Source organism: Pristiophorus japonicus, unplaced genomic scaffold (genome assembly GCF_044704955.1).
Source record: "Pristiophorus japonicus isolate sPriJap1 unplaced genomic scaffold, sPriJap1.hap1 HAP1_SCAFFOLD_216, whole genome shotgun sequence".
Classification (NCBI taxonomy): Eukaryota; Metazoa; Chordata; class Chondrichthyes; family Pristiophoridae; genus Pristiophorus; species Pristiophorus japonicus.
The window spans coordinates 583365-594594 of record NW_027251865.1 but is presented as its reverse complement, the minus strand read 5'-3'; the positions used below and the strand labels follow the sequence as shown (position 1 = coordinate 594594).

Sequence of the window (11230 nt, the reverse complement as noted above, 5' to 3'; positions counted from 1 at the left end):
TCACGAAGTTGACCACGGAAGGACTCGAACCCGCTATCTTCTCATACCTTCGTTGTTTTTGATCGAAGTCAGACGCCTTATTTATTAGGCCACGCGGCCTCTGCCAGAAGCGTACATTGTGTTATTGTGTATATTGGGATCAAATTCGGGCAACTGCAATATCAAGGAGTGGATTTAAGAAAAGATGAACATATTTCGAGTGAATATACAGATGCACTGCGATCTGGGTGCGCACAGGCGCAGGCAACCCCAATGCAAATTGGAACACAACTCCAATTGGAACACAGTTTAACAATTCGGTCATTGCAGCTGAAATCATACCCCTTCTCAGAATATATAGGATGACTCGGGTTTATGAGAAAATCCATTTTAAAAGGAAAGATTATGAATCGGAACTGAAAACCAGCTCGTTATAACAGACGCAGAATGAGCCGGGACTGCAAGGACAACCCTTTTACCCAGATGCAGAATGACCCTTCACTGACAGCAGTTCCCTTTTAAAAGAATAAAGTGAGATTTCTATCATCCCTGAAGGCAATTGTGCACTGGGGCTCAGGACCACGTGGGGCAGAGACGGTTATTGAATTCACAGGTTATAAACAGGCAGGGAGGAGCGAGGGACGTAAAACCAACCCAGACTGAAATATATAAATATTTAACATTTTAACAAAATAAATGCATTTACATTTTATTTAAAAAAAATTGAATTGGATTTGTTTTAAATAAAGAAGAATTGATTCATAATCTATATATTTTTTGATTGAACGAAGGCTGTGTGACTAGAAGAATTTCATTGGAAATGAGGGGTGCAGTCAATAAATACCCACAGTAAGCCCATGGTGGAAGACAATCCACAAGGGAAGATGTGGGCTACAAAGGCGATCTTTTAGAGTCACGTGTGTCCTTCTGCTGGATCTGACAGCAACTGCTTGTGCTGTGAAAGAGGTCAAATACAATAGACCCCGGTGCAGGTAGAACAGAAAAAGCATATTTATTTTGGAAGTTTAAAAGTTGGGATTATATATAAATATACACATATATGTACATGTATATGTATAAACAAAGTCAGTCAGTCAGTCATGTCTTGTCTTGTCTTGATTTGATTTGATTTGAATTAGAAAATGAGGATGGAGGATGTCATCATGTCACACAGCCCTGGCGAAAATCGCTATATTTCTAACTTTTATATTTTCCGTTCTTTCAGATGTGGAATCGCAAGATCCCACAGCATAGTCTTCTACCGTCAGAGAGTCCGCGAAGGAGTGTTCAATCAAACCAGTACGTTTTCAAGTAGCATGTAATGCACTTTTCTCACATGACAGTAAGATCGCACAGCACGTTTGCACACACTCTGGCTTACACAAACACACAAACAAACTAAAATTCCAGCACCCTCCAAAGGCAGTTTTTCAAATTTGAAATTGGAAATCCGGGACAGACAGCACATCCCTTTTAAACAGACACAGAATGATGCGGGTCTGATAGCACACCATTTTAAACAGACAGGGAATGATTTCCGACAGACAGCTCATCCCCTTAAAAGGGACACGGAAATAGAATGAATAAAATCAGATAAATATGTAAAACTCGACAGATCGTGCAGATTCTATGGAGGTAGAATCCGGTTTCACGTTCTGTCGGATAATCATTCCAATATTTTAGGAAAAAGTTAAAGATTCCAGATTTCTTCAACAAAAATAGCGTCTGGAAAAAATACGCAGAAAGAAAGGTCAAATGGGAATGTCTGTGATACAGTGGAACGCAGGAGTGATTAAATAATAAATGGCACAATGGAGAAAGGCAAAGTGGGTGGTAATCGGGCAATAACGTAACAAAGGATGGTCCAGAGGAGTTGTTAGTGGGAACAGCAGAACCATTACCAGACAATGGGAGCGGTGCTTATCATCCGATACTTTGATCCAAATGTTGAGGCCAGAAGACGAGAACATGCCTACAATATCGGGTGTCACCGCCTTTTAATCAGACCTGGCTGCTTGGCCAATCCGGATTGATTTCCTGTCCGCTTTGAATTTGGCAGCCAAGGGACTAATTCAAATAGCAGCTTCTCTCGTCTTTTCAGCTCTAGAGAAACAGGACGCACTCATATTCAGAGCTGAGGTGGAGATTGACACTGAATGTATGCTTATCCTAATTGAGGTGAGCTTATGCGGACAGACAGGAAGATATACTGATCAAGTATTTGCCGGAACCAAACAAGGGTTTAGGTGATGCAACGAGTCACAGAGCCGAGTACCTCTGAGATACTATAACTTTACTCAGTTTGTCGGGTTTCTCTTTGCTCTGGGATTTGGATGCTGTGGGAACATCGGCGCAAAATCACACGTTTTAATGTGAAATATGTCTGTTTTCTACATGTCGAGCTGCTGTGAGAAGCGGAACTTTGAGTAAAAAATGATGGGGCTCGTCCGGGATTTGGCCCGACAACTCTCGCATTTCAAATGTGATCATTCCTAAGCGAGAATCATACTGCTAGACCAACGAGCCGCCGACAGTGAAAAGCGCAGCTCTCAGATTCTGACGGTAGTGAGAAAAGATATTAGGCCCATCGTGCATGTGCTGTCTCTCAGAGAACTATCTAATTAGTCCCCCTCGCCATAGTCCTGCAAATGTTATCCTTTTGACGAATATATTATTAATTTGGGACATGACGTGAGCAAAGTACAGAATCCTTGTAAGCAAAAGGGGAATTTGGCGATGAGGTTAAATGTGAATGACAAAACGACAAAGGAGGTCAAAGCTGCAAGACAACGACGACGAGGATGGGTTTCGAACCCATCCGTGCAGAGCACAATGGATTAGCAGTCTATCGCCTTAACCGTTCGGCCACCTCATCTCTTCTGACGCGTATCTTCAGCCATTCAATCTCGTGCTTTTTGTATCCAAACAGAAATAATGTGCAAGAAAGTGCACTTCACAGCTTGCTCTGTCCGTGCATGCAGATCGACAATGATGAAAACGTGCCGTTCGATTCTTTAAGCAAACAGTCTTACTTCACTTCAGGTGAGTGACTCGAAGAGATGGATGGTTTCTCGGCAGAATCACAACAAAGAATATAACATTTAACGCAGCGAGCTAAGTAGACCACAGTAGGACTCGAACCGTCAATCTACTGATAACTTTGCAGTTATATTCGAAGTCAGACGCCTTATCCATTACGCCACACAGCTTCTGCCAACACTGTTAATTGTGTTGTTTATATTGGGAGCAAATTCGGGGCAACTGCAATATCAAGGAGTGGATTTCGGAAAAGATGAGCATATTTCGAGTGAATGAACAGATGCACTGTGATCTGGGTGCGCAGCGACGCAGGCAACCCCAATGTAAATTGGAACACAACAGTTTAACAATTCGGTCATTGCAGCTGAAATCGTACTCCTTCTCAAACTATACAGGATGACCCGGGTTTATGAGAAAATCCATTTTAAAGGGAAAGATTATGAACCGGAACTGACAACCCGCCCGTTTAAACAGACACAGACTCATCCGAGATTGCAAGGACATCCTTTGTACTCAGATGCAGAATGACCCTGGAATGACAGCAGTTCCCTTTTCAAAGAATAAATTAAGATTTCCATCACCCCTGAAGGCAATTCAGGATCACGCGGGGCAGAGACAGTTATTGAAGCCACATGTGATAGACAGGTCGGAAGGAGGGAGGGATGTAAAACCAGCCCAGTCTGAAATATATATATATTTAACATTTTAAGAAAATAAGTGCATTTAAATTTTATTTAGAAAAATTGAATTTGATTTGTTTTAAATAAATAAATAGTTGATTCAAAATCTATATATTTTTTGATTGAACGAAGGCAGTCTGGCTAGAAGAATTCCATTGGAAATAAGGGGCAGCAGTCAATAAGTACACAAACACAGTAAGCCCATGGTGGAAGACAAGCTACGAGGGAAGATGTGGGCTACAAAGGCGATCTTTTAAAGTCGCGTGTGTCTTTCTGCTGGATCTGACAACACCTTCTTGTGCTGTGAAAGAGGTCAAATGTAATAGAGCCCGGTGCATGCAGAACAGAAAAAGCACATTTATTTTGGAAGTTAAAAATTTGGGATTATATATAAATATACAGATTTACATATATACATATATAAACAAAGTCAGTTAGTCAGTCATGTCTATTCTTGTCTTGATTTGATTTGATTTGAATTTGAAAATAAGGATGGAGGATGTCATCATGTCACACAGCCCAAGCAACAATCGATCTATTTCTAAATTGTGTATTTCCCCTTCTTTCAGATGTGGAATAGCAAAATCCCACAGCAGATTCTTCTACCGTCAGAGAGTCCACGAAGGAGAGGAGTGTTCAATCAAATCAGTACGGTTTCAAGTTGCATGCAATGCATTTTTCTCACATGACAGTAAAATCGCACAGCACGTTTGCACACACTCTGGCTTACACAAACACACAAACAAACTAAATTCCTGCACGCTCCAAAGGCAGTTTTTGTAATTTGAAATTGGAAATCCTGCACAGACAGCACATCGCTTTTAAACAGACACATAATAATGCAGGTATCATAGCACTCCATTTTAAACAGACAGAGAATGATCTCGGACAGACAGCACATCCCCTTAAAAGGGACACGGAAATAAAAATAGATAAATATGTAAAACTCGGCAGGTCGTGCAGGTTCTGTGGAGGAAGAATCCGGATTCACTTTCTGTCGGATAATCATTCCGATATTTTAGGAAAAAGTTCAAGATGACAGATTTTTTCAACATAAATAGTGCCTGGAAAAATTACGCAGCGAGAAAAGTCAAATGGGAAAATCGGAGCGATGCTTATCATCCGATACGTTGAACCTAATGTTGAGGCCAGAAGACGAGAACATGCCTACAATAGAGGGTGTCGCCGCCTTTTAATCAGACCAGGCAGCTTTGCCATCCCGGATTGATGTCCTGTCCGCTTTGAATTCGGCAGCCAAGAGACGAATTCAAAAAGCAGCTTCTCTCATCTTTTCAGCTCGAGAGAAACAGGACGCACACATATTCAGGGCAGAGGTGGAGATTGACGCTGAATGTATGCTTATCCCAATTGAGGGGAACTTATGCCTACAGACAGGAAGATATACTGATCAAGTATCGGCCGGAACCAAACAAGGCTTTAGGTTATCCAACGAGTCACAGAGCCGAGTACCTCTGAGATATTTTAACTTTACTCAGATTGGCGGGTTTGACTTTGCTCTGGGATTTGGATGCTAAGGGTACATCGGCGTAAAATCACACGTTTTAACGTGAAATACGTCTGTTTTCTCACATGTCGAGCGGCTGTTAGAAGCGGAACTTTGAGTAAAACATGGCGGGGCTCGTCCGGGATTTGGCCCGTGATGTCTCGCATTTCAAATGTGATCATTCCGAAGGGAGACTCATAACCGTGGACCAACGAGCCGCCGACAGTGAAAAGCGCAGCTCTCAGATTCTGACGGTGGTGAGAAATGATATTATGGCCCATCGTGCATGTGCTGTCTCTCAGATACCTATCTACTTAGTGCCCCTCACCATTGTACTGCAACTGTTCTCCTTTTGACGAATATATTATTAATTTGAGACATGGCATGAGGAAAGTACAGCATCACTGCAAGTCAAAGGGGAATTTGGCGATGAGGTTAAATGTGAATGTCAAAAAGTGGTTAAGCTGCAAGCCAACGACGACGAGAATGGGATTCGAACCCAGTCGTGCAGAGCACAATGCATTAGCAGTCCATCGCCTTAACCTCTCGGCCACCTCGTCTCTGCGATAAGACATCGTCAGCCATTCAATCTCTTGCTTTTTGTATCCAAACAGATAAAATGTGCAAGAAAGTCCACTTCACAGCTTACTCTGCCCGTGCATGCAGATCGACAATGATGAAAACTTGCCATGAGATTCTTTAAGCCAACAGCCTTCTTTCACTTCAGGTGAGTGACTGGAAGAGATGGTTGGTTTCTCGGCTGAATCAAAACAAAGAATATAAAATTTCACGTAGCGAGCTAAGTTGACCGCGGCAGGACTCGAACCTGCAATTTTCTGATAACTTTGCGTTTGTAATCGAAGTCAGACGCCTTATCCATTAGGCCACGCGGCCGCTGCCAGCACCAATCATTGTGTTGTTGCGTATATTGCGAGCAAATTCGGGGCAACTGCAATATCAAGGAGTGGATTTAGGAAAAGATGAGCATATTTCGAGTGAATGAACAGATGCACTGCGATCTGGGTGCGCACCGGCGCAGGCAACCCCAATGTAAATTGGCACGCTATAGTTTAACAATTCGGTCATTGCAGCTGAAATCATACTCCTTCTCAAACAATACAGGATGACCCGGGTTTATGAGAAAATCCGTTTTAAAGGGAAAGATTATGAACCGGAACTGACAACCAGCCCATTTAAACAGACACAGAATGATCAGGGATTGCAAGGACATCCCTTTTACCAGATGCAGAATGACCCTTGACTGACAGCAGTTCCCTTTTAAAAGAATAAAGTGAGATTTCGATCATCCCTGAAGGCAATTGTGCAGTGGGGCTCAGGACCACGCGGCGCAGAGACTGTTATTGAAGTCACAAGTGATAGACAAGGAGGGAGGAAGAGACGTAAAACCAGCCCAGTCTGAAACACACAAACAAATTAAAATTCCTTAACCTCCAAAGGCAGGTTTTGAAATTTGAAATGGGAAATCCGGGACAGACAGCACATCCCTTTTAAACAGAAACAGAATGATGAGGGTCTGATAGCACACCATTTTACAGAGACAGAGAATGATCTCGGACAGACAGCAAATCCCCTTAAAAGGGACACGGAAATAGAATGAATAAAAACAGATAAATATGTAAAACTCGGCAGGTCGTGCAGATTTTGTGGAGGAAGAATCCGGTTTCACGTTCTGTCGGATAATCATTCCGATATTTCAGGAAAAAGTTAAAGATTACAGATGTTTTCAACAAAAATAGCGCCTGAAAAAATACGCAGCGAGAAAGGTCAAATGGGAATGTCTGTGATACAGCGGAACGCAGGAGTGATTAAATAATACATGGCACAATGGAGAAAGGCAAAGTGGGTGGTAATCGGGCAATAACGTAACAAAGGATGGTCCAGAGGAGGTGTTAATGGGAACAGCAGAACCATTACCAGACAATCGGAGCGGTGCTTATCATCCGATACGTTGAACCTAATGTTGAGGCCAGAAGACGAGAACATGCTTCCAATATAGGGTGTCACCGCCTTTTAATCAGACCAGGCAGGTTTGCCAGCCCGGATTGATTTCCTGTCCGCTTTGAATTCGGCAGCCAAGGGACGAATTCAAAAGGCAGCCTCTCTCATCTTTTCAGCTCTTGAGAAACAGGACGCACTCATATTCAGGGCAGAGGTGGAGATTGACGCTGAATGTATGCTTATCCCAATTGAGGTGAACTTATGCCTACAGACAGGAAGATATATTGATCAAGGATCGGCCGGAACCAAACAAGGCTTTAGGTTATCCAACGAGTCACAGAGCCGAGTACCTCTGAGATATTTTAACTTTACTCAGTTTGGCGGGTTTCACTTTGCTCTGGGATTTGGATGCTAAGGGAACATCGGCGTAAAATCACACGTTTTAACGTGAAATACGTCTGTTTTCTCACATGTCGAGCGGCTGTTAGAAGCGTAACTTTGAGTAAAACATGGCGGGGCTCGTCCGGGATTTGGCCTGTGACCTCTCGCATTTCAAATATGCTCATTCCGAAGGGAGAATCATAACCGTGGACCTCTCTAATTAGTGCCCCTCGCCATTGTACTGCAACTGTTCTCCTTTTGACGAATATATTATTAATTTGAGACATGACATGAGGAAAGTACAGCATCCCTGTAAGTAAAAGGGGAATTTGGCGATGAGGTGAAATGTGAATGTCAAAAAGTGGTTAAGCTGCAAGCCAACGACGACGAGAATGGGATTCGAAGCCTTGCGTGCAGAGCACAATGGATTAGCAGTCCATCGCCTTAACCTCTCGGCCACCTCGTCTCTGCTATAAAAAATCGTCAGCCATTCAATCTCCTGCTTTTTGTATCCAAACAGATAAAATGTGCAAGAAAGTCCACTTCACAGCTTACTCTGCCCGTGCATGCAGATCGACAATGATGAAAACTTGCCATGAGATTCTTTAAGCCAACAGCCTTCTTTCACTTCAGGTGAGTGACTGGAAGAGATGGTTGGTTTCTCGGCTGAATCAAAACAAAGAATATAAAATTTCACGTAGCGAGCTAAGTTGACCGCGGCAGGACTCGAACCTGCAATTTTCTGATAACTTTGCGTTTGTAATCGAAGTCAGACGCCTTATCCATTAGGCCACGCGGCCGCTGCCAGCACCAATCATTGTGTTGTTGCATATATTGCGAGCAAATTCGGGGCAACTGCAATATCAAGGAGTGGATTTAGGAAAAGATGAGCATATTTCGAGTGAATGAACAGATGCACTGCGATCTGGGTGCGCACCGGCGCAGGCAACCCCAATGTAAATTGGCACGCTATAGTTTAACAATTCGGTCATTGCAGCTGAAATCATACTCCTTCTCAAACAATACAGGGTGACCCGGGTTTATGAGAAAATCCGTTTTAAAGGGAAAGATTATGAACCGGAACTGACAACCAGCCCATTTAAACAGACACAGAATGATCCGGGTTTGCAAGGACATCCCTTTTACCCACATGCAGAATGACCCTTGACTGACAGCAGTTCCCTTTTAAAAGAATAAAGTGAGATCTCGATCATTCCTAAAGGCAATTGTGCAGTGGGGCTCAGGACCACGCGGCGCAGAGACTGTTATTGAAGCCACAGGTGATAGACAGGCAGGAAGGAAGGAGGGAGGGACGTAAAACCAGCCCAGTCTGAAACACACAAACAAACTAAAATTCCTTAACCTCCAAAGGCAGGTTTTGAAATTTGAAATTGGAAATCCGGGACAGACAGCACATCCCTTTTAAACACACACAGAATGATGAGGGTCTGATAGCACACCATTTTAAAGAGACCGAGAATGATCTCGGACAGACAGCAAATCCCCTTAAAAGGGACACGGAAATAGAATGAATAAAAACAGATAAATATGTAAAACTCGGCTGGTCGTGCAGATTTTGTGGAGTAAGAATCCGGTTTCACGTTCTGTCGGATAATCATTCCGATATGTCAGGAAAAAGTTAAAGATTACAGATGTTTTCAACAAAAATAGCGTCTGGAAAAAATACGCAGCGAGAAAGGTCAAATGGGAACTTCTGTGATACAGCGGAACGCAGGAGTGATTAAATAATAAATGGCACAATGGAGAAAGGCAAAGTGGGTGGTAATCGGGCAATAACGTAACAAAGGTTGGTCCAGAGGATGTGTTAGTGGGAACAGCAGAACCATTACCAGACAATGGAAGCGGTGCTTATCACCCGATAGGTTGAACCTAATGTTGAGCCAGAAGACGAGAACATGCCTACAATATAAGGTGTCACCGCCTTTTTATCAGACCAGGCTGCTTGGCCACCCCGGATTGATTTCCTGTCCGCTTTGAATTCGGCAGCCAAGGGACTAATTCAAAAGCCAGCTTCTCTCATCTTTTCAGCTCTAGAGAAGCAGGACGCAGTGATATTCAGGGCCGAGGTGGAGTTGACGCTGAATGTATGCTTATCCCAATTGCGGTGAGCTTATGCGTACAGAGAGGAAGATATACTGCTCAAGTATTGGCCGGAACAAAGCAATGGTTTAGGTTATCCAACGAGTCACAGAGCCGAGTACCTCTGAGATAGTTTAACTTTACTCAGTTTGGCGGGTTTCACTTTGCTCTGGGATTTGGACGCTGTGAGAACATAGGCGCAAAATCAAAAGTTTTAACGTGAACAATTTTTGTTTTCTCACATGTCGAGCGGTTGTGAGAAGCACAACTTGAGTAAAAAATGTCGGGGTTCGGCCGGGATTTAGCCCGAGACCTCTCGCATTTCAAATGTGATTATTTCTAAACGAGAATCATACCCCGAGACCAACGAGCCGCCGACGGTGAAAAGCGTAGCTCTCAAATTCTGACGGTAGTGAGAAAAGATATTAGGCCCATCGTGCTTCTTATGTCCCTCAGAGACCTATGTAATTAGTCCCCCTCGCCATAGTCCTGCAAATGTTATCCTTTTGACGAATATATTATTAATTTGAGACATGACATGAGCAAAGTGCAGCATACTTGTCAGTAAAAGAGGAATTTGGCGATGAGGTTTAATGTGATTAACAACACGACCAGGGAAGTCAAAGCTGTAACACAACAAGGACAAAGATGGAATTCGAACCGATACGTGCAGAGAACAATGGATAAGCAGTCCTGTGTCATGACTGGGGAAAGGCAACCACGTACGAGACATTCCCTGAGGCATTCACAACATTTCACAGGCGCAAGAGTGAATTCTCGATACAGGCCGATTGCCTACTATGGGGAAATCGTGTCGTCATGCCCCAGATGGGCAGAGAGATGTTCGTCAGAGAACTCCACAATGAGCAGTCGGGCATTGTCAGGCTGAAGGCAATTGCCAGCTCACACATTTGGTGGCGAGGGATAGATGCAGACCTGGAACTTCGTGTTCACAGATGCAACACGTGTGCCCAGCTGGGCAATGTTCCCAGGGAAGCTCCACCTTAGCCCCTGGTCCTGGTCCGCCAAACCATGGTCACGCATCTATGTGGACTACGCAAATCCTTTCATGAGAAAAATATTTTTGTTTGGAGTAGACGCCTACTCCAAATGGATCGAGTGTGACATTCTCAATTCAAGCACATCCTCTGCCACGGTCGAAAGTCTACATGCAATGTTCGCCGCCCATGGCCGACCGGACGTCTTGGTCAAAGACCCATGCTTTACAAGCATTTAATTCCAGAACTTCATGGCAAGAAATGGTATCAACCATGTCAGACCGGCACCGTTCAAGCCGGCCTCAAATGGTCAGGCGGAACGAGCAGTACAGATAATCAAACAGGGTTGCTCAGAATCCAAGGGAGTTCCCTACAAAGCCGCGTATCATGCCTCCTGTTGGGCAATAGATCCCGACCACACTCGCTCAGAGGAGTTCCACCCGCAGAGCTGCTAATGAAAAGGACGCTCAAAAGCAGGTTATCCCTTATACACCCCAACATGAAAGAAATTGTTAAGAGCAGGCGCCTGTCACAATGTGACTACCATGACGGGAATGCGGGGGCGCGATGTATTGATGTCAATGACCCTG

The 11230-nt window shown here is 43.7% G+C and overlaps 5 non-coding genes across 5 annotated transcripts; all 5 read right to left on the bottom strand.

Moving 5' to 3' along the window:
• Positions 1-2772: 2772 nt before the first annotated feature.
• trnas-gcu (transfer RNA serine (anticodon GCU)) lies at positions 2773-2854 on the bottom strand. The gene has a single exon. It is a non-coding gene; the product is annotated as a tRNA-Ser (tRNA).
• Positions 2855-5680: 2826 nt separating this feature from the next.
• On the bottom strand, positions 5681-5762 carry trnas-gcu (transfer RNA serine (anticodon GCU)). The gene has a single exon. It is a non-coding gene; the product is annotated as a tRNA-Ser (tRNA).
• A 245-nt stretch (positions 5763-6007) lies between these two features.
• On the bottom strand, positions 6008-6096 carry trnar-ucg (transfer RNA arginine (anticodon UCG)). The gene is given in 2 exon segments: positions 6008-6043; positions 6060-6096. It is a non-coding gene; the product is annotated as a tRNA-Arg (tRNA).
• Positions 6097-7926: 1830 nt separating this feature from the next.
• Positions 7927-8008, bottom strand: trnas-gcu (transfer RNA serine (anticodon GCU)). The gene has a single exon. It is a non-coding gene; the product is annotated as a tRNA-Ser (tRNA).
• A 245-nt stretch (positions 8009-8253) lies between these two features.
• Positions 8254-8342, bottom strand: trnar-ucg (transfer RNA arginine (anticodon UCG)). Its single transcript is given in 2 exon segments — positions 8254-8289; positions 8306-8342. It is a non-coding gene; the product is annotated as a tRNA-Arg (tRNA).
• Between the last annotated feature and the right edge of the window lie 2888 nt (positions 8343-11230).